The 24176-nt window shown below is 38.8% G+C and overlaps 1 long non-coding RNA gene across 3 annotated transcripts in view; it reads right to left on the reverse strand.

Annotated features, from left to right (window-relative positions):
* The window catches only part of LOC125081021 (uncharacterized), an 88130-nt gene extending 63974 nt beyond the window's left edge, over positions 1-24156 (reverse strand). For 2 of the 3 annotated variants that reach the window (XR_007121560.1, XR_007121559.1), the window contains exons 1-5: positions 23901-24156; positions 22491-22613; positions 21862-21942; positions 14068-14146; positions 10867-10960 (exon numbers count right to left, since the gene is read on the reverse strand). This is a non-coding gene — a long non-coding RNA (uncharacterized LOC125081021). The remainder of the gene's footprint in view (positions 1-10866; positions 10961-14067; positions 14147-21861; positions 21943-22490; positions 22614-23900) is intronic. The other variant, XR_007121561.1, reaches the window with a different exon arrangement.
* Between the last annotated feature and the right edge of the window lie 20 nt (positions 24157-24176).

Here is a 24176-nt window from a genome sequence, read left to right on the forward strand (position 1 = left end):
GCAGGGAGCCTGCTTCCCTTCCTCTCTCTCTGCCTGCCTCTCTGCCTACTTGTGATCTCTGTCAAATAAATAAATAAAATCTTTTTAAAAAAAAAGATAGAGAAAATATGTGACTCAGAATCCATGGTAACCAAAATGTATAATAATTGGGTTTTAGGCAAATGTTGGCAATAGCATGCTAGGAGGGAAGAGCAAGGTGAACCTCATACAAGAATATGCAGTTCTGGCTTGACCCCTGTGGGAAGTCAAGAGTAATGGAGCTCTCAGAGGACCCGTAAGAATCCAGGAACTTAGAAATCAGAGTCCTGTCACTACTTTCAAAGTATTCACTTCCAATATAATTTGGAGAAGAATAATGACAAAGACAACTAAAAGCCCTGCAGTGGCCCATCTCTGTCCCCTCCTTTTTTCCCCAGGATCACTGTTTCCTTATACTGGGTGCATACAACCTACGTGTGTTTGTATAATTCTTTTATCTGTGTGTCTGCTAAAAATATATGGCATTATTACATGTTATATGATATTTTCATACTTTGTGTCTTTCCTCACACTTTCTGATTATGATCTTTGCCTCCCCTCTACCTCTATTATTCTGTCCCCAACCCCTTCACTCCCCCAAATTCTGAAAGTATAAGGAAATGGTTGGGCTGGACTTTTCCAGGCTTTTTTCTTTGTCCCTAGAAAGTACAGGATGCTATCCTGTGAAAACTAGAATCCCTCAAAGGATACTTTTATCAAATTTGGATCTAAGCCACATTGGTAACTCTGGTAACTACAATTCCCTTTTCTACCCCAAATGCCTGACCGCTTTGTGTCTTCCACTGCAAGATTTTCCCATTGAAAGAATTCTTATCCAAAACCAATCTTCCGGTCTTCTCCCTACTTCTCACACCCTGCCATTTGAAACATACTGAAAAGTTTCAGAAAGTGGGAGGGGACTTAGCTATCTCCAGATGGAGGGATCTAACCCACTGCCTGATTCCAGCCATCTCACTAGTGACTCCCAATCCAGTGGGGATTAATGGTCAGTCAGAAATCCTGCAGACTCACCCCATATCTGGACTCAGCTGGGCTCAACCGGCTGGATGTAGAGTGTATGGCTCCACAAGCAACCGATGAGCCAAGAGTTACGCAGCACCACCAGAGAGTGGTGGTGGTCCTGGAGCATAATCTGCACTCTCCAAGAATCCTCCTCTGCATTTTGGCTGGTTGGGACCCCAAGACTAAGGTCTACAAAATGTTGGGGGCTGTTCATGTTAACTGCCTGCTAGGCTTTTTGATTTTTCATTACTAATTTCTCTGTGTTTGGTCTTTTCGATCTTCTAATTCCCAAGCTATTTCTTAGAGATACAGATAGATCCATCATTCTTACCTCTATCAGTTTTATGGCTTCTATTGCAAAATTGTCTAATGCATTAGCAAAGGAATCTTCTTCTATGATTTTAGAACTTGTTCCTTGGCAAGCTGAAAATATGATGTGTCTTCATGTTGAAGTAAGCATATAATTTATCACCTAAACTGGAACATTTTTGAGAGTGATAAATGCCAAACCACTCGAGATGCTAATGCAACAGAAGAACACTGACCAGTCTAGACAAACCAGATGCACGATCATGGTCACCCTACTGAGTGTGCACATTCCCTCCCCCAAAGGAAGCCTCTAGAGGAAGCTTTCAGCAAACAGGCTGTGGTGTCACCCCTGCCAGGACCATCTGCTTGTGTTTGCAGGCCCGGGGAAGCCTTGAGACTAGCTAAGTCACACAAAATATATTTGGACACATGTGGGATCTGTAGTCCAACTGCCTGTGTTCTTCCAGTGGAGAAATCTGTACAAATCTATGTTATAAATAGAAACTTCATTATCCGCACTGTGTGTTTCTGCCTTGGCTCAAAATGTAGGAACTTCCATCAACATTTCCTTTCTCTAAGCAAAGTGTTGGAGACTTTGACAAACATTTCTGCCTTCTCAGAAATGCCAAGGAAAAAAAATCTTCCATTCTTAGCAAATCGCAATTACTAGCAACTTTTCATACAAGGAGTGACTGAGCTGAAGGGGTAGACCTGGGAGAAACCAGTATCCAGTAGGCCGTGTTTCTCTATTGATCAGGGGTAATAATAGTAATAACTGACATTGATTTAATGGTTGCTCTATGCTGAGGAACTTTACATGGTTTCATATGGTGTATTAGCTCCAGGCCTGCGTGTCAGCAAACTCAGAGAGTGTCACAGAGGATATTAAAAATGCACGAATAACAACAACAAAAAACCCAGCAGAGTGAAATTCTAGACACAGGGTTTGCTCTGTTTGCGTGTGTCGTAACTTAACGAATTCCACAAAGCCCTGGTGGAGCTGATCCTGTGTACAAGTCCACACCCTCCCATTGCTGGCAGGTGGGCAGGACCCCACAGGCAGGGGCCGAGGCCTGCATCCACTTGCCGCATACCAGCAGGAGTAAGGACCTGACATTCAGATTTAACCTTAAAGGGAAAGAGGAAACATGAGTCACAACTTCACTGGACAGTTCTGCCACACGGGTTTCTGTAATGTGATTTAGCTCATACTCAACTAGTAAATACAAGGAGTAGTGTCAGGTTAACAAAGTCAAATCGGTTCCTACCCAGCTTTTCCTTTGCCAATGGAGAGGAGAATTATAATTGTCGGCTGGAAAGAGAGCCTAGCCTCTATAGTGGCAGCCGGAGCACTTTCAGCTTTAATTTTTAAAATGTAAAGCAAACATCTGCACTCTCAGAGGGGCACCTGGACCTTGTACAGTTCTTGGCTCATTGCCGCCTGTGCTGCCTCAAGCGCCTACTGTACAAACCTCCCAGGGGCTCGGAGGTCGGCTTCCAGCCACACCATCTCTGTGCCAGGCAGCACTACTATCTTGTTTGCTCTCAATTGGTTCAGAATCTTGAAGGAAGGAGAAAGAGAAGTGAGGGATTAGATCCTCCTCACCTTTTTCTTATTTAAAAAAAAAAAAAAAGATTGTCTTATTTATTTTAGAGAGAGAGTGTGTGTGAGCAGGCAGTTGGGGGGGGTGGGGGAGGTGGTGCAGAGGGAGATGGAAAGAGAGAGACTCTCTAGCCGACTCCCTGCTGAGCACAGAGCCTGACCAGGGCTTGATCCCATGACACCTCAGATCATGACCTGAGCTGAAACCAAGAGTCCAAGAGTCAGATGCTTAACTGACGGAGCCACCCAGGTGCCCTTAGATCTTCCTCACCTTTAACTTAGTGGACACGGGCTCTGGTACAAGCAAAGCTCAACCCAAATCTTCACTTACGGATGCTCAAACAGAATTCCATCATAGCAATCATCACAGTAACAGCACCATGCATTCAGAGAGTGTTTGCTATTTGTCAGGAATGTTCTAAGAGTATTACATGGTCTTATACACTGAAGGGGATCAGGATATGCCATCCCCAAAATATGCCACTTTGACAGGATTATTTTGAGCTGAAGGCATTTGAGTTCTTGAAATCCCTTATCTGCCTCAAAGCAGGGCCTCCCAAAAGAACGCAGTTGTCACAAATCTCCTCCCAGGAGCTACTCTAATAGCTTCTGGGAGACAAGAAGTCGGCACCACACCCAGATACACACTGTCACAAAATATCATATCTCCCATATATGCCTCTAAGGACCCATTTATCTTTCCAAAAAGCCATTTGCTCTTTCATATGTGTTCTTTTCCATCATCTCCCCTAAGTTAGTATATAGACCCCAAATTCTACCCACTCCTTTGAGTTCCTCATCTCTGAGTGCTCTGTATGTATGCAATGTACATGCTAAGAAACTGTTTCCGAGTTTATCTTTTTATCAGCCAATTTACAGAAGGTCTAGGATGGTAGAAGAAAAAAAAATAATTTTTCTTGCCCTACAGTTTATGTGTATGAACTCATTTAATCACCACAACCCCATGAGGTAGGTGCTTTCAGCTGAGGAATGAGACATGGAAAGGTTAAGCGGTTTGGCTAAAGGCATTGTTATTACAGTGGTGTAACCTGGAGCAAAATGCAAAGTCTACCGTTGGAATGACAGTTTTGGGGGGGTTGGAGGCAGGGCTGAGTGGGTAAAAGGAAAAAACAAAAAAGAGCTAACATCAACATTCTTGGGCTGTCATCAAGGGGAAATTGTGGGTTCAACCTAGATAAACTGGAATTTTGGAAAGTCCTGTGGGTTTGTGAATGTCATCCTGGGGCTGGCTGCCCAGAGAATTGACAGCTTGTAAGCCATACTAATTTTTTTTTTTAATCATGTAACACCAAAATGAATTCAAGCTATTCTCCAACTAGAACAGCAACCTAAAATAATCTTTAAATTTATCAAAAATAGATTTCTGATAGAAGAGTTGAAATTTTCCACAAGGGTAAAGCAAAGTTATTATCCCTACCTCTCTTTATAACTTGATTCTTAACGATCAGATGCTGTTTTCAGATGAGTTGGACATAGTCCCATAGAAAACAGAAAGATGAACAATGTTTTACAGACTAATGATGTGGTTATATTATTATCTCAAATCGTGAGTAGCTTGAACAAACAACAGGTTCTGCAAGCTCATTATTGCCAGAAAAGATTGTTACTGACCAACTTTTTAAATGTGAAAATACTTATTTTTGGAAGATGTCCCCAGAACTTTTAACCAATTTTAAACAACAGGCCAATATAACAAGTTATCTCAGTTATCTTGGTGAACATTGAACAAATAGAGCATCTTGTGAGGGAATAGCTCTTCAAGGTCAAGTATTCTATAGGTGCTAAAAAGAGAATTTTCAAGAATTCTGTTTTTGTGGTTTTTCAGCTGAAGGAAGTACCTGACTATAACTGCTTTAAATTGTTTTCAAGCTAAATCAATCGTTGCCATGCTACACAGAGCAGAACTCTTGAATTCCATTTTATGTTCATCTGTATACCAGAAAAGATTCAAATTGTATTTTGGGGAGAACTTCAGCCTTCTGCAGGTATTTTTCTATATTCATTCCAAGTGGAGTAGAGATGACAAAGTCCAGCGTAGAAGCACATATATTTGGATATATACCTGCTCTGTGCCCCATGCTGTTACACTTTCTTCTTTTAATTCCAGTATCTTCTACCTGGTCACATTCATGAATCATTTTAAGTAGCTACAGATCATTTTTTGAAGATGATATACAAATAAATTGTAAAAGAAATATACCTTAAGTACATTACTTCAAATATGTATTTTCAAATATCAATTCAACTAGTGTAAATACATACACATTTATATTGAAACTCTTCCGAAATTTGCATAAAAATTTCTTTCAGTTGAACTGGATTGTCCACTGAATTAAGGTGTCAGCTCTTAGCTTATACACCATACTTAAAAGTTTTGGACTGAATATTTTCTTTTCCTAAGACAGGAAAGTTTTACAACAATCACCTTTCCTATGGGAAAGTATTATCTTTCCAGTAAAGTTTAATTTATCTTGAAAAAAGAAAAGTTGCATGCACATTTAAATGCACTGTTTCTAAATCTGGAGCCATCCAACTTCTTTGCAGGAATGGCCAAGACAGAATGAGTCATCTTCTCCAGTTGGTTTCCATTTAACAAAGGACTAAACTTCAATTAGCTTTATACACTGAAACACATGTTCAGCCCTTAGACTATAAATTAAACCCTTTTACTGAAATGGAAAGACTGGAATTTATAGACACAGGTTCAACCATTTTCAGAAGTCCCAACTTTGTTCTTTAAAGGAAACATGAAAGGATTTTTCTCATTAGATAAAATGTCTAAGTTTTTTTCCCCAAAAAAGAAGAGTCAGAAAGATCTTGAATGCAGGTAGTTTATTTGGGAGGAGGTCCTGGGACATAGGAATGAGGGACCAAGGAAAGTAAGTTCAGAAAGTAGAAAAATCCAAAGTTAAGTGTCCATAACCAAAGTTCTCACAATGGGCAAAAGAAGCTCAATTCATCAGAACATATTGAGAGTCCTGATATAGACATCATGTTACCAAGAATTATCTTTCCAAGGAACAAGAGGCCAGAGTTTCCATCTCCCACTGATATAAGGTTGTCCTAGAAGGTAAAGTCACCTGTATTTTCAGGTTCCCTGGTATCAGAGAAGGATTTGGGGCAGAAGCTGAAAAATCTGGCTCTCACTTGAAGTAGGAAGTGCAAAGTCAGTCTGAACTTGTACAGGAGTATACAGTTTGGCTTCAGCTGAAACCAGATGTAGGCTTAAGGAATGCATTTCAGTGTTCCAGAAGTGTCTTATAATAAAAGTACCCAATGTGGCAGATAGTTAATGAACCACACTTCTTGTGCAATCCCCCTTCCGCAGTCTCTGGGCTGGGCTTATGTTGACTCTAATAGAATAAAACAGAAATGATACTATGCCTGTTTTGGGTCTAACCCTTAAATGACCCAGGAGCTTCTGCTCCCTACTTAAAATGCTTGCTTTTGGAACCCAGTCATAGTAACTTCAAGCTCAGTGTAAGGACCATGTAGAAAGAACTGAAATCTGGCTGAAAAGTCTGGCTGAGCTCCTGGTCAAGACTTCAGATGACTAATGCTGTCCCAGTGACCCTGGACAATACCATGTTGGGAAGAATTACCCAGGGAAGCCATGGAATTATAAGCCATAAAACAAATTATTTTATTTCCTAACATTTTGGGTTACTTATTTTAGTCACAGCAATCAATTAAGATACCAGTCAAGAAACCTTCAAACAAATAGGGTTGTCAAAGTTGCTAAGAAGGGTAGCTTTGTTTTCCAGATATATTCATAGGAGAACTGAATTTTCCTAGTTTTGCCTATTCTTCACCAAGCCATGTGGCAACACTTATCATATCTCTGACCATGAGTTATGGCTCTGAAGGATTTCAAGTAATTTTAGTGATTCTGAGAGGAAATGTTTTTTGATATTTTTTGCCAAATTACATTGCTGAGTATTACTGTGTGACAAATTTTCATGTTTATTCTAACCTTTCTTCCCATTGTGATTGGTTACAGGGTTACCAGACTCATTTGATGTTCACTCAACAAAATAGTCATTTAAAATTCAATAAACATATCTGCTGTATGGCAAGCCCTGTTCTAGGCACTGCTATTCTAATAATGGACAAAATGGACAAAAATCCCTGTTCTCTTGGAGATGGAAGATTGACAAAGAGCAGAGGAAATCACAGAATAGAAAAATACATGGTATCTAGAGAGTGTTAAGCGTTAAGGAGAAAAGCTAAATCAGGAAAGGAGTATAGAGAAAATGTTTAAAAATACGTGTTAAATTTTAGATTGAGTGATCAAATGGCAGCATCACTGAGAAGATGCCATTTGAGAAATGGATTGATAAGACAGATTTGGGATATAACTGAAAACAGAGTCAGACAATGGAATTTGCTGACACTTTAGATGTGAGATGTTTTTAATACAATAGAGGGGGTAGCAAGCATCACCCCAAAGTTTGGGGCTCAGCAAATGAAGAATTACATTTCCATTAACTGAAATGAAGTTTGGGAGTTTATATATAGGGTTCAGTGTTAGACACATTAATTTTGAGATAGAACTAAAGAGGTTTAGGAAGTTTAGGTAACAGGCCTGTAATTCAGGATAGAGGTTTAAGCCAGAGATATAAATATGGGAATCATCAGCATATGGTATTTAAAGCCATGACAAAGGATAAAATTATGAAGAGACTGAATATAGATAGAAAAGGAAGAGTTCTCAGGACTAACTACAGGGCATTCCAAGATACAGAGGTTGGGAGAGGGAGCATGTAGAGGGAAAGCAAGAGATTGAGAAGGAACAAAGCAGAAAGCAAGCCAGCAAGGTGTGGGAGCTAGAAAACCAAGAAAATGCTTTAAGGAGGAAAACGTAACTGACCATATCAAATGCTGCTAATAGTTCAGGGAAGATGAGGCATGAGATTTGGTTATTGAATTTAACAATACAAATTGCCCTGGTGAAAAGCAGAGTTTTTGTGGAGTGGTGATGCTGAAAGCCTAATGGATTGAGTTCAAGAGTAAATGGAAGCAGAGAAAGTCAGCTGGTTAATATAGAGGATTCTAAAAAGTTTTGTTTTATACAAAAGAAGCAAAATGAAGCTGGCACAGCTAAAAAAAAAAAAAAATAATGGGAGAAATAACAGCAGTTGGTATGGTGATAGGAATGATCCAAAAGATCAGGGATAGTTATGATCCAAGAGAATGGGTGAGAATTACTGGAATCATGCCTTTAGTGGTGAAAAGGGATGGAATGTAGTATATCAGTGAGAGGTTGGCCTTAGCTAAGAGTACAGATGGTTCAAGTGCATGCTTAGTAATGGAGAAAGAAGGTAGAGTGAATGGAAACAGGACCATGAGGTGAGTAGATGAAGTGTGAGAGTCCATGAAAGTTCTCCTATGAAGGCTTCTATTCTGCCAGTGAAATAGGAACCAAGATCATTAGCCAAGAGTGATTATGGTAAGAAGATAAAGGCCTTGGAGGTTTGAAGTTCAGAAAGCATGAAGTAATCAACAAGGAGAGTATGGACTGGAGATACACAGTATCACTGTAGGGCAATATCCCTACTTTGGAACTGTGGTAGTGACAGCACGTGAGAACAGTCAGCTTGGTTGTGAGCTTCATTCCCTTCAGCTGTGTCGGTGAAGGAACAGCGCAGTTGGATTTAGCCAGGCTGTGTTTGGCTAATCACAGCATCATCTTCCCCCACCCCCAGACCCCCTCGCCTCCTCATGGAAATATTAGCTATTTTCTCCCTGACAGATAACAATACTGTTCAGAAAGCTTAGAGATTCTGACTCAGCTTTCAATACTTCTTCCAATGATGTCTTGCAAAAGTTCTGTGTTTTGTCATTTACTTTTCCTCTCCCCATCCCACAATTCATATGTTTTTCTATTTTCAATGTTATGACATACAGTTGTATTCTGACTAATTTTCCAAAAGGGGCAAAGACAACTGTGCAAGGGGAGATATAACTGGACTCTTAACAATACCTCAGTCACGTTAAACACCATTTACGCAGTACCTTTTATGTCCTAGGTATTTAATACACATTTCTAATCCTCTCAACAAGTTTCCCCATTTTAAAGGAATAGAAACTTAGGAAGTAAAATGAGTCATCACGCAGCTAATAAATGCCAAAGCTGAGACCCAAACCCTGATCTGCATGTTCCACGGTTCTGACTCTGGCCACTCTGCCCTCTAACCCTTATTAGCCAAGGCAAAACCAAGCTTGTGTTGTCCTAGCTCCAACTGTACATATTTGAATGCCATTGAGTTCACTTGCCCAGATATCTTTAATCCAAGGTGCTGTTTCCAGACTTTCTTTCTCCCAAACACCAGATGTCATCTGCTTCTGAACTTGAGACAAAAATTACAGTTTACAAGTTCCCAAATGCTGAATTTTACCTGTGTTCTCTTGTCCAATTTTAAACGTCTAGATTCACTTACCTATACTTACAATACCTCGGTGCTGTTGGCATTTCGGGCCAGGTAATGTTTTCTTGTGGCGGCCTGTCCTGTTCATACTAGGCTGTTTAGCAGCATCCCTGACCTTTACATCCTTGATGCCAGCAGCACCCTCCCCCCAACTGTGACAACCAAAAATGTCTCCAGATGGGGCATCTAGCTGGCTCAGTTGGTAGAGGGTGTGATTCTTGACCTTGGGGTTGTGAGTTCAAGCTGCACACTGGGTATAGAGATTACTTAAAAATAAAATGTTTGTTTTTTTAAATGTCTCCAGATGTTGCCAAATGTGCCATGGGAGGCAAAATTGTCCTTGGTTGTGAACCACTGGAGTAGAAGTGAAGACTACATAGGAATTAGCCACTGCATGGTTCAGTTGGGTAAGTGTCTGCTTTTGGCACAGGTCATGACCCCAGGGTCTTGGGATACAGTCCTACATGGGGCTCCTTGCTCAGCAGGGAGCTGCTTCTCACTCTGCCTGCTGCTCCCCCTGCTTGTGCCCTTTCTCTCTGACAAATAAATAAAATCTTTAAAAAAAAAAAGAATTAGGTTCATTTTTTAATCTTATTTCAAATTTTATATTGTCACTTTATCCATAACAGTAAAAGATGTTATTTTTGTACTTTTTGTTTTAGATTATGTTTTTTAGAAGACAAGCTCCTCCTCAGACTTTTACATTCTCTGTAACTTTCCAAGAACTTGCTTGTCTCAACATCATCACAGGCAGAATTAATTTTAATAGTCCCAAGTTCCCATTACACTTTGAAATAAAAAATCTATAATAACAGTGTTTACCACACTAGTGCTTTAAAAAACAAGAAGACCTCACACCTATCTCCAACTATCATCTCTTTGGTGACATAGGTCATATAACATTAATTTTTGTGTCCCCAGCATTTACAAAAATCCCAACATGTAAGTATTTGCTTAACTTGTACATTTAAACTGTATTGCAAGGAATTCCATGTGTTGACTTTTAAAATTATCTACACCTACAGAATGCCCCTTTATAGTGTCTTCTGACCCACATGCATATTACAGTCCTGCCATCTAGTGGCCAATTACCCAAACTGTAATTGCAATACCTAGTATGAAATAAACCAAATATCTCAAATATGAACATTTAAATTCCATTCAATATCATAAGATAAAGAAACCTCTACACCACTTTTACACATATACATTTTCCAACTAATGAAACATTCCAATTTTTTTAACATTTTGCCTATAAGTGAGTGAAATTAATTCACATGTAAAAGGTTTTAGCTCCAATATATAGCATTATTTGCAAATAAGGAATATATAATGTCCACATTACACCCCCCCACTTTGATTTTATCCAATGTCCTTTTCCAACAAAGCTCAAACTTTGATGGTTTTTTCTCTTAGAGATCTATCTCTTTGAAGAGAGTCTTAGCCATTCAACAAAACACATACCTGGACACCAAACTCAGCTAAAATCCAGACATCAGGACAAATTCCTCAGCTGATAAGATCTGTCATTTGATTGGACCCAAAGCTGATTCATAATCTGGAGTGAAATAAAGTTTTTAACAAGTAGGCTATTAGTGTGGTAACAGGGTTAACTGAACTAATCAATCAATTCAACTAAGTAGGTTAGTAGGAAATTAGTCGAAATATTAAACACTTGTGAAGCATTTTCATTCTTGATTGAATGAACCTCCTCACTAACTCATTCCCTTTACCAATTATGATTGTATACTTTCAAGTATCTCATTCATGCATTATTCTAGTGTTATAATAATAGTATAGTTAACTAATGATATAAACTGAATGGGGAAGGGAATAAGGATATAGAGGATAAGGGTTCGGGTGCCTGGGTGGCTCAGTGGGTTAAAGCCTCTGCCTTTGGCTCAGGTCATGATCTCAGGGTCCCGGGATCGAGCCCCACATCAAGCCCCACATCAGGCTCTCTGCTCAGCAGGGAGCCTGCTTCCCCACCCCACCCGCCTCTCTGCCTGCCTCTCTGCCTGCTTGTGATCTCTCCCTGTCAAATAAATAGACAGACTCTTAAAAAAAAAAAGAGGATAAGGTTGGCAAATCAGTTTCAACTTTACTACTTAGCATTCGAGATATCATAAATCTATTACTATTTCATATTTGTGAGCTAACAAAGTATATTTGCTTTAGCAAGAAGGTGTTACCAAATATCTCTAAAATATGCTGGAATGTTCTGTGACATATCTGTTTTGTAGAAATCATTAACATGCTCTGAAGCCAAATGAGGCATATGTATAAACTCTCAGATATCTTTCTTTCTAATATTAACTCTTGATACATCACTGATTTGCAAGATAAATATTTATTTCTAATACTGCAAACTCATGTGTGGCATGACCCTATTTCTTTACTCTCAGATATTTAAAATGTCTGAAGTTCAAGAGATTATTTAGACCAATTCCTCACAGTGTAGATGGAAAAGCCAAGGTTTTTAGAGGTTTAGAGTCTCACCCAAGTTGACTGAGCTCATTGTAGCAGATGAATCTAGAACTTTCAAAGTTATTGAAGGAATAGCCACTAGTCCCGAGGCCAACACATCACCAAGAGGATTACAAGGTGAGTTTCTTGGAACTGATGCCATCATGCTTCAGTAATTTGCAGGAATCCCAGCCCAAGTCATTCTTTTTTCACAGACTCTTAATTCATAAGCTGTATATCCTCTCCACTTCCCTCTCTTCCCAAACAAACCCTATGAGTGTCTCCCGTGACCCCAGTATGAATAAGCGATTTCTTGTTCTTCAGACATTTATTCCCTTCACCTCCTAAACTTACTTGAAACCTGCCTGGGCCCTGAACAAACATTAGAGCCAGGAGTTGATCATATTGAGTTGACTGAGGTAGGTGAACTCCTTGCTCCCCCTTTCTGCTTCCAAATTATCTCACCCCACCCTCCTGCAAAAATCACTGTTCTTTCAATGCTAATGTCATTTGGATAGATCACTGTTTCCCACACCTTCTTACATGCTCTTCCCAACCTCCTCATCCTACCTCTGCTTTCACTAGCCTTCTGTTCCCGGCACTATTCCGTTTGGGTTTCCTTTCTTTATCCTGGGTGACTTCAATAACTAAGTGGACAACCCATCAAAAAGCCCCAGTTTCTTGATTTCTATATTCCATCGACACTTTTTCTTTTCCAATTCAGTCATTTATCTTATGGCCACACCCCTGACCATTATACCTCTTAAAAAATGCAAACCTTTTAAAAAACATCCTATTGAAACATTTAACTATGGCAGCTTCCCATGTATTCCATGGGCACAAGTACTTCCATACAACCACACAGTTCTTCAATGTTGTAGGGACATCTGATCCTCTCATCCTCCCACTTTCTCATTATCCATCAGTCAGTCCCCTCCTGTCATCATTCTCATCCTGTTTGGCACAGATTCCGTTATCATCAACAGGTTGCCCCTTTGCAATTACTTTCAACTCTCAGTTCCTTCTCTCCCTCAACTGAGCTCACCCTACAAAAACCCCAATCCATGTATGAACTCCTCTGACTTCAGACTTCATGCAGGAGTGTTACCGATCACAGATTAGGTAATCTCATAACTAGTTTCACTTTAAAGTCTTAATCTCAGGCCACAGTTTGAATCTTGGTATGACCCAGAAATCTTGCTACAGTTCTCTAATAATTTTACGTTTCTGCTCCCCAGAATGATATTGATCAGCATCCTCTTTCTTTGATCTTCTACTCCCCCTCTTCCACCTTTGCCTCTCAGCAGGTATCCTTGCCCATCATTTACTGGGACTATGGAACTATCAGATGGAAGCATTTTCATCCTCTCATAACCAAATCCCCAAGCCCACCTACCACCAAACCATCTTTTCCATCGCCATCAAATCAGGAGATATCAAGGAAAGTATGAGACTACAGATGGAAATTTCAGAGCTTGAGGCAACTGACCCTAAGTGGTAAGTTAGTAACATCAGATTTAGAAGGATGGTGAACATGATGTTCTGTAGAAAATGGAAAGGCATTTTCTGTAGAAAATCGGAAGATACATGATCCAAGTTATGTTGTAGGACAGGGGTCAGCAAACTATAGCCCTGGGCCAAATCTAGCTTACTATTTTTATAAGCAAAGTGTTACTGGAACACAGCCATACCTAGTCATTTATGTATTCTTGTCTAATGACTTGAATATTATAACAGCAGGGTTGAATAGTTGCCACAGAGACCACATAATCCACAAAGTCTAAAATATTTACTATCCCTTTCTAGACAATTTATCTGCTCTTTTTTAGAAAGATAACTATGGCAGCACGATGAAGGATAAACAGTAATGGGGGAAAACTAGGTGCATGGCAAATATTTAGGAAGGAAATTGTGTTAGTTCAGTAAGAATAATAAAGGCTTGGTCTAACCCAACGGAAGTGGACATAGAAAAAAAAAACAGACATTGTGTGTATAGAATCAGGATTAGATAAACAATTAGGAGAAAAAAAAGAAGACAGAAATAGGTTATAAAAAGTGATCCCAAGTTTTCTACTTTCGTGACTGGGACATTAGTAGTGTTTGCAATGGTAGTAATAAGGGGTGAGAAGAAATGAAAGTTTCCACGAGTAATAACAATGGGCAATTTAAACAAGCTCAATACCTACAAAAAATACATACTTGGAGATTGCTGAAATTATCCCCAACTTGATCTCTAAGGCAAATGGAGTTGTGGAGGTCACTGGTCTATAACTGGTAGCTGGTGGGATGGGAAGAAGATGAAATCACTTTAAAAAATATAAAATAATAACAACAAAGTCTCTTAAAAGTTTGTATTCAGGAGTTGAACACAGACCCACACAAAAATCTGCACACAGATGTTTATAGCAGCTTTATTCATAACTGCTAAAAACTGGAAGCAATATGCCCTCAGTAGGTGAATGGATAAACAAAGTGTGGTACACCCAGAAAATGGAATACTATTCAGCACTAAATCAGAATGAGCTATTAAACCAACAAAGACATGGAGGAAACTTAAATGCATATTACTGAGTGAAAGAAGCCAGTCTAAAAAGGCTACATACGATATGATTCCACCTGTAACTTTCTGGCTAAGACAAAACTATAGAGGCAATAAAAAAGTCAGTGGTTGCCAGGGGTTTGTGGGGAGGAAGGAATGAATAGGCAGAACACAGACGATTTTTAGGGCAGTGAATCTATTCTATATGATACTGTATGGTAGATACACATCAGCATACATTTGCCCAAATTCGTGTACTTACAACACCAAAAGTGAACTGTAGTGTAAACTATGGAGTTTGGGTGATTGTGATGTGTCAATATAGGTTCATCAATTGTAACAAATGCCAACTCTGGTGGGGATATTGATAATGAGGGAGGTTATGCAAGTGTGGGGGTAGGCAGTATAGAGATGAGAAGTCTCTGTACATTCCCCTCAATTTTGCTGTGAACCTAAAACGGCTCTAAACAATCAAGTCTTAATTTAAAAAGTCTGTATTTATTTTTTTTAAAAAGTCTATATTTAAAGGGTAGTTAAAACTGTCATTTATAAACAAATGATTACAGAGAAATTAAAATCAATTAACTCAATCTAGATATATCAAAATAGGTAATTTTCAAATAATGTTCAGTAAAAGCAAGCTACAAAGGATGCCATGATTCTGTATATGTGAAATTTTACAACATAAAATAACATACACTGTACGTGCATACACAAATACAGAAGAGCATATCAATGACAACACAATTTCAAAATAGGAGAATAGACTGGACTGGAGGGAGAGAATAGAAGATGAGACTCATTTGCCACACTATATTTATTTTTCAAAAAAGCTTGCAGTAAAATACACCAGAGAGAAAGGGGTATGCACTGTCAGGAGAAAAATTAAGAGGAGACAGTAGGTCTTGGGCATCAGAAAAGGAAGGAGGTATGCTTTCAAAAGAATGGCATAAAACAGGCCATTCAACTCTGCAGATTAGTCAAGTGAAATGAGGATTAAGAAGCTCTGTTATCAGTCAGAAACCTAATAGAGTTTCAGCAGAATAATGGAAGTGGGAGCCAGATGGTAGGGGGTGGAGGGGAGACTTGGCACCAAAGAAGTGGAGGCAGTGAGAGCAAATGGCTCATTCAAAAAGCTGGCAATGAAGAAAAGAGAAAGACAGTTCGAATGAGAAATATTTAATGTGTCCGATGCTTCAATTTCAGGCAGGTAGAAACTCAAATAACTCAACATTTCTTGCAAAACATCGAGTCCTTATATTTTCAAAAATAAAAGACATAAATTAATAACTTTTTTCCTTAAGAGGATATCTGCAAACTATCTCCCATGTTAATATGACATAAAATAACACTAAGAACTTGGTTCAAATCACAATAATATGAACAGTATAGATGAAAAAGTTAAGAGGGGCGCCTGGGTGGCTCAGTGGGTTAAGCCTCTGACTTTGGCTCAGGTCATAATCTCAGGGTCCTGGGATCGAGCCCCGCATCAGGCTCTCTGCTCAGCAGGGAGCCTGCTTCCCCTTCTCTCTCTGCCTGCCTCTCTCACTAGTTGTGATCTCTTTCTGTCAAATAAATAAATAATCTTAAAAAATATATATATATATATTAAAAAAAAAAGTTAAGAAAAGGTGAACCTTCAGACATCAGGATTTTTTGGATGTGCAGTTCACCCAGATCCCCACAAAGCAGGTGCGTATGTTCATGCAATCACCCAGTCCGGATCTGGCCTTCAACCTTTCAGATTTAGAAACAATCTCATCCATGGGAATATAATTAGCTTCTCAAGAAGCTGATCCACACCAACAAAGCTGCAGTTTGAGCCACTTATTTATAAGGAGTGTAACTGCCAATCAGTCTAGATAGAGCAGTCTGACCACTGAGCCCAATTATCACAAGGGTGTTTGGGAAACAAAGAAGCAGAACGAGGACCTACATTACCAGAATGTGTAATGAAATCTGGCTTCCATGTGACAACAGCAATATTTTTGTCGAGAGATTTCTTTCTTTCTTCTTTTTTTAAGATTTTATTTATTTATTTGACAGAGAGCTCACAAGGAGGCAGAGAGGCAGGCAGAGAAAGAGGGGGAAGCAGTCTCCCTGGATGCAGGGCTCGATCCCAGGACCCTGAGATCATGACCTGAGCTGAAGGCAGAGACTTAACCAGGCTCGATCCCACTGAGCCATCCAGGCACCCCTGTCAAGTGATTTCTTAAATCAGCCTACCAGAACATCCTTTCTCTAGGTGAGGGCTGCTCTTGCAAATTTCCTTTCTCTGCACCTTTATTTCTAAACGTCCTTCTCCTAAGGTACATAGCCATTCCTTACACTGTTAATACCTTTCTGCCAAGGAAAAATCAGCTTACACAGATGTAAGGATAAATAAAAATCTCTGTAAGTGGATTCTGCTTTTCTTTGCACTAAATGCACTATACTTGTTACTGTTTAACTTTCAGAGTTCTTTCAGGAATCTAGAATCACCTCCGTATAGAAGGTAACATTTAATTTGTATTTACAAAGTCCATTAGCACACACTGAAGGGCAAAGTCAACATTCCCTGAATTTCAGTCATTCCTATACCACCTTCACGACTGTTACTCCAAATGAGGACATCTCAGTATATATATATATATATATATATATTGACATATAATTTCACTATTTAATTTTTCTTCAAATAAACTCCCACTGTGCATGAAATTTATTTGTGCATGAAATTTAGTTAATTAGCTAATTTAATTAATTAGCAACCCAGGTTAGAATAATAAAAATAATGTTTTAATAATGTTTCACTACTACTGTACATCTATATACACCACCACTGACTATCATAGTTCCTAAAATACGACATACTATTTTGTACCTTATGTAAGGTCTAATTCAGCCTACGCAGAATGTCAGAATGTCAGCGCTGCTCTGATTCATCAGACCCTGATGTGAATGCTAGTTCAATATTTTAAAAAAACTTTTAAAAAATTGTGGAAAATATGAATTGTTTATATGGTTAAAAAGAAAAAATAGGTCCCAAATGGAGTCATTTACTAAGCCCCACCAACTTAATATCTAACCTAACTGCAGCTTCCGTCTATTCCAGGAGTGGAATTTTAAAGCAATCTGGAATTTCACAGTCAGTACCAGTGAGGTAATCTGCCTGATAGAACCCCTGGCCTTCCCGCATGGGAAGGTAATTTTACCTGAAACAATACACTCATCTGACTTTATTGTCTCACCCTCCTGCCTATAAAACTTTCCATTTTGTGCAACTCAGAGCTCTCCTCTATTTCCCAGATGGGATGCTGCCTGATTCATCAATCATCGAATAACGCCAATTAGATATCCAAACCTACTCAGTTGAATTTTGTTTTTTTTAACAATATGGAATGTTCCTTAGGATAGTATCTCTAAAATGAGACCAATTTCCATGGAAATGATCTGCCAGGTCTTTTAGGAAATCCTAGAAGAGTTCTAATGGTGCATTAAAGGGTTATTGTTAAATGATTTATTGCTGTGTAGGTGGTTAAGTTTTAAAATATTTTCTCAGATATAAAAAGATATAGTTCTGGGGAGCCTGGGTGGCTCAGTGGGTTAAGCCGCTGCCTTCGGCTCAGGTCATAATCTCAGGGTCCTGGGATCGAGTCCCGCATGGGGCTCTCTGCTCAGCAGGGAGCCTGCTTCCCTCTCTCTCTCTCTCTGCCTGCCTCTCTGTCTACTTGTGATCTCTCTCTGTCAAATAAATAAATAAAATCTTTAAAAAAAAAAAAGATATAGTTCTTTTGGACCTACGACAAAATGTTTATTTTGCACAGCATTCTATTCAATGTGTGCATAGCACCCTAAGACATGGAGAAATGACTGAAAGCAATTATTAAGGAAAACAGAATAAGGAATTATAGGCTTTGTTGGGTAAGGTACAGAGACCATATTTTTTAGAGGCTGTTTGAAAATGTACAGCGGAGGGGCACCTGGGTAGCTCAGTTGGTTAAGCCTCTGCCTTCAGCTCAGGTCATGATCCCAGGAACTCTGTATCGGGCTCCCTGCTCAGCGGGGAGCCTGCTTTTCCCCCTCTGCTGCCTCTCCCCCTGGTTTATGTGCTCAATTTCTCTGTCATTCACTCTCTCTCAAATAAATAAATTTTTAGAAAAGGTACAGGGGAGCTATTTAGGTGCAGACAACATAGGAGGTAAAGCCTCAGAAAAACTTCACTGTCCTGAGTTAGCAGTGGCCCCAGGTTATACTCCCTGTCCAGAAATTTTGTGACCATGAGTCCTAGTAAAGATAAATGCATACTGAGCTGTAAGATTTTTAGTACTTCTCATGAAGGACAGCAATTGTAAAATGCCATATTTATTTAAATCTTTATTTCCAAACTTAGATTCATGGTTACATTAAAAACCTCAAGCGAATGCGAAAGGAAAAAAAAATAGACATTTTAATAACATTTAGATACTACAGGTATTACATAGAGGAAACATGATTCAACTCAGTCTTAACTGAATTTATGAAATACTTACAGCTTTGGAGTTTTGTTACACTAGTTTCAAATAGCTCCTAGCGAAAAGTAGGTATTTGCTGGCTGCTTCCTCAGGATTCACTTCCTTTTTTGTCCAAACATTTTCTATCACAAAACTCACCTATTCCAGCACAACTCAGCCATGTGGTTTGAGCCTAAGTCCCACCCCCAAGGTTAAGTCCAACAGAGAGTCTTGCATGTGACCGTGCTGATTGGTTCAGGGATGGACATGGATCACATTCTGACCAATGAAATGTTACTTAAGGAGTCTATGACGTTCCCTTGTTCTTCTGTGAGAGCTTTAGGGACTTGACCTGAAATGTGAGGCCAATTAATGCTACCATGAGGGGCTCTAGCCTAAAAAAGGGTCCAGCACCTGAAGAGCTATAGGAATCAAAATGGAGTTGGGGTCTTGACAGCATCGTGAACCTATGAATCAAGACTCCCTGAAAGCCTGAAATTAGAAGAGTCTGTGGACAATTCATTTACATGAATCTATAAATACCTTACCTTTTTCTTTTTTTTCTTAATCCACTTTGGTTCACATTTTCCATTATTCGCAAATGAAAGACTCTCAGCCAAGGTAGGCAGGTAATTTGGAACACTGGAGGAAGTATTGTGCTCAAGAGGTCTGAGATCTGGTTTAGTTCAAAGTAAGTATTTGTGTGATCTGAAATGGGCTCTGTAACCAAAACCGTTAATCCTTGTTTGTTTGTATGTATGTATGTATACATCTATGAATCCATCTGTATCTGCCAGAAGAATTGTAAATGTCTTAAGAAAACTGTCTTATTCATTTGTTACTCTGTATCACATAACTTTTTTCTTTTTTTTTTGTATGTCAAACTTTCATTAAAGATTTTTGAAGAAGTGAACAGGACAAGTTAAATACCACTACAAAATTATGTTTACAGAAATTATGTATCTGGAGTGTGTGTGTATGATTCTTTGGAGGGGTATCAGGAAAAGACACAAAAAACAACAAACAAAAAAACAACAAAACTATTATCTCACAGTTCTATAGGGTCAGAAGTCTGGTATGGAGCAGACTGGATTAAAATCAAGGTGTTGGCAGAATGTGTTCCTTTCTGGAGGCTGTGAAGGAGAATCTATTTCCTTCCCACTTGGTCTAGAAGCAGATTTCAGTTTCTAGCCTTTATGGGATGAAGGTCCTGTTTTCCTACTGGCTGTTAACTAAGAGCTGTTCCTAGCTAAAGATGACCACATTCCTTGGATCATGGCCCCCTTTCTCCCAACTTCAAAACCATGAACAGTGGAACTAGTTCTTCTCACATACATCTCTCAGAGCCACTCCTCTTTCTCATTCTTTCACTTTTAAGGACTCAGGTGCATAGAGTGGGACCATCTGGATAGTCCAGGATATCCACCCCATCTCAAGGTCCTCAACCTTAATCACATCTGAAGACTCTTTTGTCATACAAGGTACCATTATCACAGGTTCCAGAAATTAGGATGTGGACATACTTTGGGTTGGGGTGGGGATCACTCTGCCTAACACAATATCCTATTTGCTTTTCTTAGTCTTCCCAGTGGTACTGATATCTCAAAAATGCAGACAGCCTTTGAATATACTCTTGGATATCAGTTCCTTCTGATCTTTAAAAAAATCTACATACAAAGGCAGGAATGGGTTCGGGTGAAAAATTCTAGCAAGTTAAGTCAAAGTAATTTCATTCTTCAATATTATTTTCCAAAGTTGTCATGCCAAAAATCACAATGAAAAGGACAATGTAATTTTACCTGTACTGCAACCCAAGACACTAAACATACTAAGCTGTAGATGCTAGCAAAAATAACAAAATTCAAGTAAATGCACAGCTTAAAATAATGTAAGAAACATTAACTTGCTTTGTCATAGTGATAACACATAGATGGTAATTGATACATACACACACACACACACAAACACACACACACACACACACACACACACACACATATATAAAGGCTCAGTTCCAAGTGCTCCATCTGGATTAGTCCTCCTCTTTACTTGCTTTTTAATGAAAGCCACCCCACTCTGTATGAATTCAAGTATCCTCTTAGGGCACAAAGCCTTAAGTCCTGCCTGCCCAAAAAAACCACCTGGTGCTAAAAGACAGGATGAGCCACAGGAGGAGAGAAGTAAACAGGGGCAGATTAACCGTATTTAAAGCCCAGATTCTCAGTGGAATAGTAACAGTCTGTTGTGCTACAGCACTGTTTTGTACAATATAAATCAGCTCACATATGATTATTGATATTATTGATAATAATCACATGTGTGATTATTAAATAGGGGAGTCATGTCAGAATAACATGGAAGGCGGGTTGGCTCATATTTAATTTTTCCTAGCACTTTGTCTTGTGCTATCAAGAAACAACGCTGAATGTATAGTATGCAGTGGACTCCACCATCCCCCACACCTGAGGCAAGAAGATTAAGTAATCCACTCAAAGTTACACAGTATCCAAATCTAGAAAAATCCAAACCTCTAGGCTAGTTCTTGAGTCAATGTTCTTAATCATGATTCTACACTGCTTTTCTCAACTAACAAGTTGGTTGTATTTGATTATTTTTTTTCCATCCCTTAACAAATGGAGTTTAAAATGACTATCTTAATACCTTAAAAGACAAAAAAAGAAATATGAGAAACACTTTGTAATTTATAGTGTTAAATGAGTTAATATTTCCACATCAATTATCTTTCTTTATAATTTGGAATAGTTATTGTTTTTCCATGTACTAATTATTTCATGTTTATAATTAAAGTTTTGTACTTACTCAGAAATTTCCTTGTAAGGAGAGATCATGATTTATGTCCTTTTGTGCTTTGGAAAACCCTAGAAAGATCTATTCAATATTGCTAACTGGATGGCACTTGACACTTCTGGAACTCACAGGAATGTAAATCAATAAAAAATAGAAGTAAATAAAAGTTCATACCATATTAAGTTAAAAGTAGTATTTTCCGCGGGCCATTCACAGGAAAGTGCAAATTCAGTTTCTCCAGATCCTAATAGGAGTCTGATTTTTCAGGTTAATGAAAGAAAACAGAATACAAAGGGAGATGAGTTACGTCTTACTTCTCAGGACAATCATTAAGATACTTCTGAGCAGTACATCCGGAGACCCATTTTATATACGTTGGTTTCTACCAACAGAAAGTAACTCCCCAGTGTCACATCTACAGATTCTCCTTTCTATCTCTTTTCTGTCCTTTTCTTGATAAATCTTGACTGTTGTTCTAGATACAGGCAATTGGATTATTAATGAGGGCGAGGCTCAAGACTGGGCTTACAGATATATACACTATTCGACTACTCTTAAATGAACTAAATATGAAAGCAAAATTTACTTTTCTGATTAAAGTTTAGATTCAGAAATAATGGGATAAAAATGAGTATCTACTCCAGCATTCTTTGGTTGACTCTTTTTAACAGCAATAGGGTATCATTTAAATGAGTAGCACTTTGAGAGGTTTTGACTAAAACTAAAGGTCTCACTGTATGCTTTAGTTTTTTAGTTGTCAGATGTTTATATATATCCTTTTCCTCTGTTGGAACTTAAATTACCTTTATGAGGTGTTGAACTCTCTATGTCCATGTATTCCCAAGGTCATCTGGATGTAACTCATTTTTTTTTGTCTAACTAAACTTTATCCATAGGCTTTCTCTCAGCCTCTGTGACCCTTAGGACTACAGAAAATACAGCACTGTTAAAACTTGTGGAAAAAAGTTTCAAACCAACAAGATTTTTGTGATGCTCCATAAACACTAGACATCTGCTATTTATCTTGCATATTAATTTAACGGCAACTACACAAGGTCATAAACTTGTGATGTACCTAAAGTAAAATTAGTTCTGTAAGTTCCTATATAATTTTAATAAATATTTTGAGACATAGGCACTCCAAGAGTGAAAAACTATATGGACTATTATTTATTTTAAAAACATAGCACATTACTTTTTTTAAAAAAACTTCTTACTAACGATACCTCATTTATCACTAATTAGTGCTTTTTCTTTTATTTCAATGTGTAACATTTGCAAATCACATAGTATCTTCATTTTTTCATTTATGAAAGATACTTTCATTTTTCCCCCCTAAAAATAATCCCTAATTCCTACCTATATGTGGTTTCAAACAGGTCAGAGTAACTTTCAGTATATAAAATATTAATAACCATTTGGGAGTGATCTGTAGGTAATTTTGTGGGTATGCTGTAATGAAAACAGATGCTTCACTTTTCAGAAGAAAACTACTCACACTGCAAGTTATTTCAAACCCACAATTCTTCAGTTAAGAAATCACAAGCCTAACTAAAACCATAGAGTTTTTGTACAAAGAATAGCTCTCGTTGCTATTTTATATATAGATCCTTTCCTGACTTCAATTGTTAAGTTACAGTAAAATGAGAGTGATGTTTTCTAGTAATATGTGGTAGTATCCAAAATAATACCTGTGACAGGATATAAGGAAACAGTGGCCCAGGTAAGTTGCTGTTACTTGTGCAAGGACACTCACATAATTCGTTAGCAGAGCCAAGTCTAAAACCCAGTCTGGGACTTATCTGGACGCCTCTTCCTGCATCCGTCCTTTCCCAGGCGCTGCAAGCAGACCTTTTATTTACTAATTTCCTCCTGAGGACAGAGAGACTTTGTGGCGTGGTAAAAAGGAGGCAGTTTTCGGAGCCTCATACATCTTTGTGTTTGTAGTCAGTTTCTTAAATAAAAGAGTAACGACGCCTCCATACTGGAGTACTTTTTGAGGCAAATGCAGAATATGCGAACATGCTTTTTACTGTCGTGTTCTCCAGAGATGTATGCCATATCGTTGCAATGTGCATAACTTTGGACTGGTCCACTGAGTTTGTAAAAGATGAATTTTCGGCCCGTGTCGCAGAAAACCAAGGATCATACACCACTTCCCTACACCCACATTTCATATGAGAACAACAGTCCTCTACTTATGATGAAAGCACCTTGTTTCGTTTTCTCCCGCCTTCCCTGTTTTCTCTCAACATTTTCCGCCAGTAACTTCTACCACCCTGTCTTTCACTCCACTAGAAAACTCGCTCTCCCACCTTCAGGAACCTTCCTCCTTCCTTCCGCCTCCTGCTCGCTTTTGTCACACCCGGCAGCTGAGATCGCAGACCGGAAAAACAGCGGAAACACACTACGCACGCGCATTAACTCGCCAGCGCTTTGCCTCTCAAGTGTGGTTGGCTGCTTTCTCTCCATCTCTCACTGGCTCGCTA

This window comes from Lutra lutra, chromosome 11 (genome assembly GCF_902655055.1).
Source record: "Lutra lutra chromosome 11, mLutLut1.2, whole genome shotgun sequence".
Lineage (NCBI taxonomy): Eukaryota > Metazoa > Chordata > Mammalia > Carnivora > Mustelidae > Lutra > Lutra lutra.